This window comes from Silurus aristotelis, assembly GCF_946808225.1.
Source record: "Silurus aristotelis genome assembly, chromosome: 28".
Lineage (NCBI taxonomy): Eukaryota > Metazoa > Chordata > Actinopteri > Siluriformes > Siluridae > Silurus > Silurus aristotelis.
Window position 1 is genome coordinate 952,430 of NC_139601.1, and position 6,416 is coordinate 958,845.

General features: G+C 38.9%; 1 protein-coding gene across 2 annotated transcripts in view; it reads left to right on the forward strand.

The window, feature by feature from the left end:
• The window catches only part of bsnb (bassoon (presynaptic cytomatrix protein) b), a 59,372-nt gene extending 58,283 nt beyond the window's left edge, over positions 1–1,089 (forward strand). For both annotated transcript variants that reach the window (XM_083533618.1, XM_083533619.1), the window contains exon 12: positions 160–1,089. The gene's annotated coding sequence lies outside the window, so the exon portion shown is untranslated. The remainder of the gene's footprint in view (positions 1–159) is intronic.
• The last annotated feature ends 5,327 nt before the right edge of the window (positions 1,090–6,416 follow it).

The window sequence follows — 6,416 nt, forward strand, 5'->3', positions numbered from 1 at the left end:
CCTTTACATTACGTTAGATAATGTATTGTATAAGAAGTGTGAATTTGTTGTTGTGGTTTTTATTATTTGACACAGGGTTTGCGGAAACACCTGTGGACTCCTGTGCATGAAGACTCAAGGGAGACACCTGCTGATGTTTTGCTCCTCTTTTATCTGCAGGTGGATGATCAGGCCAGGAAAAATGGATGAAGATCCTCCATGAGCTCCCTCGGTCTGAACCTTCATCATCTCACAAGACACGTTCTGCTCCACTCCACCAAGGGACGCCAGAATATTTACTTCTACCTAATAACATCACTCTGTAAAACTGTAAACCTGTGCTCAGGTGTCCTTGCTCCATCTCTCTCTCTCTCTCTCTCTCTCTCTCTCTCTCTCTCTCTCTCTTTCTTTCTCACACACACACACACACACACACACACACACACAGATTAATGATGACAGAAGCAGTTCTTGAAGTATTTTCCAGACTTTCTAAAACTGATGGTTCTCTGACCGAGCGGACATTTCCACTAAGGCGATGATTGATCTTTTTGAATGTGTTTTTTGTTCTGTCTTTCTTTTTTTCCCTGTAATATGTTTATGTGCACTCGAATGCAATCGTGTAAAGTGTCGTACATGCGACTGCACGCATGGAAATAGATGTCTTCTATATAAACCCACGAACGCTCACATCTTTTCATGGTCTCTGAGGAAGAGGACGAAGAAGAGGAGAAAGAGTTCAACATTGACATTATAACATTCCCTCTTTCTCTTTTAGCCATGATCGTGCCATCACACACAGAAGCCCTCATCTCTTCTTCAATTATGATATTCTTATTCTTATTCTTATTATTTTATGTTTATTTTTTGTTGGCCTGATTTTCTTTTTTTCTGCAATTAAGAGCCTTATCCATTTTTTTACATACCTCATCATTTTTTTGGGTTGTTTTCTTTTATTTTTCCTCCTTTTTCTTTATTTTTTGCACAGCTGTATTCTACTGTAAAGAGACGTGTCTTTTACGGCACGATACTGTAAATCACTGGAGGATTTATGGATTTATATTTGTACGTGTTTGTAATTTGTTTATTTATTTAACATTGTTTTTGTTCTTTGTCTGGTGTGTTTCCTTAATTTATTCTTGAATTAATTTAAATTACGCTTGTATTATTTGGAGGTTGATTTTCCTCGGAGCAATAGCATGCACATCGTGATAGAGCACAACCTTTAATTTGTTCCAAAAATCACACGAGTCTCTATCATTTCATCACGAAGCATGGCGGTGGGATCGTCTGTGAGCATTTCCCATATAACACACACACACACACACACACAAACACACACACCTCCATAATTAATCCCAAAACCGTTGTCCTGAGTTTCCATTTCAGATTCTCTATGCAATGATCCATTTCGCTCGTCATTGCCGCGTTTCCATAAAGACGTCACGTCACCTGTGAATACGCTCATGAATTCGTTTGTATTTATCTTCTTGTATGTATTGAGATTATTATTATTATTATTAATATTATTATGGCGATTTTGGAATGTTATCTATATATTTTTTAGTCGCATGTTATTAATTATGCCCCCCTGGTTTTTCGGGGGACTCTGTTGCCAAAGGGTTAGTCTGTCTTGGACGTCCACCATCTTGTTGCTTAAAGCATGGTTCTTTGTTCTGCCTGCTCGTGTGTAGTGAACAACTCCTCCCGTCTGCGTGTTCCGCCGTGTTCTGGCAACACACTTCACTCGTGCACTCATTACGACGTCTCCGGGTCATCAGGCCGATTTCACGTTTAAACTCTGCCTTCTTCCAATCAGTGTAGAGTTTGTGGGTCACTGATTGTACAGGATGTCCAAGATGGGGACAGGGTAGCTGTTCAGATGTTGGACTTGATCAGAAGATTGTGAAATGAAATTCCAGCCCTACTAAGCTGCCACTGCTGGGCCCCTGAGCAAGGCCCTTAACCCTCAACAGCTCAGCTGAATGAATAAGTTAAATAGAAGTGCTATGGATAAGGGCGTCCGCCAAAATGCCATTCCTGAAATTGTGGGGCTCTGCTGCACTGCTTAGAGTGTGGAGGTGTTGAACCTGTGAATCTTAAACTCCCAAACAACTCCAGATCTGAGTACACATGGTAGCGTTGTGGAAACGTGTACACATGGAAATCCCTAAAAAAAACGTATTCGCACAAGCCCTAGCGTAGAAGGAGGAGAAGAGGCTTTGGAAATAAAGTTTATTACATTGTAACATTACAATTCCAACTGAATCCAAATAATGTAATATAATTGCTCTGGTGCACTACTTATAAAGGAGGATTGAACCCTCCAGGCCACTGAAACACTAATCAGACTACACTGCAGGTGGATTATACAAACCCCTAGCCCACTACATGAACCCCCAAAAATCAAGCTTTGAAATAGACACGAGTGAACCCTAATTTAGGATGGAGCTTGTTTATCATGACATCATATCTACAATCCCACATATCTTCCTGTTGTTTTTTTTTTTTTTTTTTTTAGGTTTGTAAATGTTTTTCATTGTAATTAATGTCTGGGCTCTGTCTAAATCCTCTCTAGTGCAATATGGTGTTTAACAAACAAAGACTCACAGGCTCAATCCTTCCAACTCTTCATGTAGGGTGCTAGGGCTTTTTCATCCTGGAGCGCGTGCACTAGGGGAAAATGTCAGCCACAATTCCTGGTTGTCACCAGATTGTAGGGAACAGGGATTTAGGGCTTTGGAGAGGAACTTTGATCATCTTTCTATGTTTTGGGGTTTTTATTTATTTATTTATTTATTTATTTATTTATTTATTTATTTATTTATTTATTTATTTTTGGGAGTCATGATCAGAATTCTGGAAATGTTTTCCATCATCGTTACCATGGAGATGCTTAGTAACGAGTGCATGAGCCAGAGCGCTTTGTCACAGAAACCTGAACACGGAGAGAGATAAACATGCATGACACACACACACACACACACACACACACACACACTGTAAATACATGCGATTTTGTACAGTGTTTAAATATCATGAGTGTAAAAGGACCGCCGTCTTGTGCATCCTCACGCCGGCCTCGCTGCCAACCTTTTGTGCTTTTTGTGTAAAAAAGGATGATGATGATGAAGATAATGAAGATGATTGTTAATATGATTATTATTATTATGACTATTATTGTTATTATGATGAAAAAACTGCGCATCGTATCTGTCGCCGGCTCTCGATGACTGTTGATATTGAAACAGTGAAAAAAAGTGCTCTGTGTAGAATCTCCATATTGTGTAAAAAAAAAAAAAAAAAAGTGGCAAAAATTCGTCTTGACTTCCATTGTTACTAACTGGTACTGGAAGATATTAAAGTGGGCATGTGACTATTTTCCACAGCACACACACACACACACACACACACACACACACACACACACACACACACACACACACACACACACACACAGATGACTACTAATTGGATAAAAAAAATATATATATACAGGAATTTAAAAAAAAGAAAAGAAGAAGAACATGCAACAAGTTTCACTTAGCCTCGTACGTGTGATGGGCCGAGTGTGAGTCCAGTACCCATTGTGAAACTTTGTGTTCTTTTCAATGTATTCCTGTTCAGAGATAGAATACACACTGGTGCATCATGTCATGTAATGTGATTATGAAAAATAATGGACCTGCAATTTGTTTCCAAACAGGAACAGAATAAAGAGAAACATTAGAAAAAGTGTGGCTTGGCTTTGGACTTGTTTTGCTTTTTCTTCAAACGAAACAATGCTACAGATGAACACACACACAGAATAACACACGTGGGAGTGTGCAGTTCTGGGAAGATAATCAGGGACAGGGTGGTGTGAAGTACTGTTTTCTCTTCATACATTTGATAGTTCCTGCAGGTGAGCCATTTCTTTACAAACAATAGTGTATTATTATTATTATTATTATTATTATTATTATTTTATTATTATTATCATTATTATTATTTTTTTATTATTATTATTATTATTATTATTATTAGAATGATTAATTAGAATCGTTAATAAGTGTGTGATCTGCTGCTATTATACTATATTTGAATATTTATATTACTGTTTTTTTGTCGTCACTGTTTGCACACGATGCACTTTATGTGGTGAGGACACTCACTTTAGTCCTGAGCTTTGTTTTTTGTTGTGTAGCTCTGTGTTGTGATGAAGCTCTATGTTGTTTGATGTTGTTTTATGTAGCACCAGGGTTCTGGAGAAACATCTCTCTTCACTGTGTACTGCGTCAGCTACATATGGTAGAAATGACAATAAAAGCTTATTGACTTCTTCTTCTTCTTCTTCCTCTTCTATATTTCCTACAAACTACAAATGTGTCCTCTGGGCCGTGTCTCCTCCACTGAGACTGAACTAATACTTCGGTACTGTACTTCAGTAGATTTTTCTGGTATTAGTTTTTTACTTCACTATTTATTCAGACAACTTTTTACTTTCACTCATTACATTTTTACACAAATATCTGTACTTTCTACTTCTTACATTTTTAAAAACAGATTCATTACTTTAGTTTAAATCTATTTGGTGACATGATCAATATTTGTGGCTTTTTGAATCCACTGCTGCATCATTTCCTGTTTCTCACACACACCACAGACGTGGACTAGTTTCTGAAGCTCACAGTGAGCAGGCAGAAGGCAGTAAGAAGTCTGGGGTTAACGTGGATGAGACAGAGGGAGTCAGTAATAAGAACATGACTGAGAACAGAGACATTCCTGATCACCTGATCATCATCATCATCTACTCTCTGCTTGTGTTCTATATGGTGGATCTTCAGTCTGGATACATTCATTAGAAAACACTAAAACAGGTAGTAATAATCACTACTTTTTACTGAAGTCCATGTCAGAGCCCAAACTTCTTTACTTTAACTTGAGAGAAAAAGCGCAGTCAGAACTTTTAAAATATGAGTATTTTTGTACTTCTACTGAGTGAAGGATGTGTGTACTTCTCTCTGCTGACAGGTATCTAGGCCATGCTTCCTCAGTGAGACCGATAGGTGGATCTACAGACACATCAGAATGTTCCACAATCAACCACTAGATGTCTGCAGGGAACCGTTTTACTCCGCAGCACTATACATTTGATAGCAGCCATGATGAAGTTTCCATTTGGCTCGAACATCATACCTTTAGTCACTGCAATCAATACACCACACTCTGCTAATTAAACTCCGGCTGATTTTATTTACTGACGAGTGAACTCATCAACTGCTCCCAGTTTGAGTTGTTGAGCAGTTTATGATCCAGTGTGTGAGCTGATCCAGTGCATGCCCATATCCAGTGTATGAGCTGATCTAATGTATGACCATATCCAGTGTGTGAGCTGATCCAGTGTATAAGCTGGTCTGGTTTACGAGCTGATCCAGTGTATGAGCTGATCTGATTTACGAGCTGATCCAGTGTATGAGCTGATCTGGTTTACGAGCTGATCCAGTGTATGAGCTGATCTGGTTTACGAGCTGATCCAGTGTATGAGCTGATCTGGTTTACGAGCTGATCCAGTGTATGAGCTGATCTGGTTTACAAGCTGATCCAGTGTATGAGCTGATTCAGTGAATGAGCTTATATTGTGTTTTAGCTGATCCAGTGTAAGCACTGATTAATTATTTGAGCTGATCTTATGTATAAGATGATACGGTGGACGAGCTGATCCAGTGTATAATCTGATCTGGTTTACGAGCTGACCCAGTGTATGAGCTGATCTGGTTTACAAGCTGATCCAGTGTATGAGCTGATTCAGTGAATGAGCTTATATGGTGTTTTAGCTGATCCAGTGTAAGCACTGATCAATTATTTAAGCTGATCCTATGTATAAGATGATACGGTGGATGAGCTGATCCAGTGTATGAGTCTAAAAATGCATGCATGTTCATGTACTATTCCACGTTTGTCAATGTGGGTGTGTTTTCAAAATCTTTGCTGCCTCCTGCTCCTCCACACAATTTGACAGTCTGTCACGCTCCCCAGAGTATCGACTCCACACCTCTTTCAGCATGACTCTTCTTTTACCACACACACACACACAAATGGCACACAAAATGTCCATGGTACTGAGCGGTAAACACGACACAAACCCAATTTCAGCTTATGTTTGTGATGTGAAAATTAAATGGGTGTGTTTGCACACACACTGATTTACTCAGTACTTTCCTTATATGGTCATTGCTTCCTGTTAATTAGTATCTGTTGTTGCTTGTTAGCGCTCATTAGCTGTTTTTTTTTTTTTAACTCTTGTTCCCCATGTAACTGCAGAGTCATCCAGTATCAGTTTTTTGTAACAGGTAAAGGTAAAAGCTGTCACTACAGCAATTTCTCTGTGACATGACACACTATATGGTGGATGAGGGGATGAGTGTGTATAAAGAGAGACTGGTGAGGGGATGAGT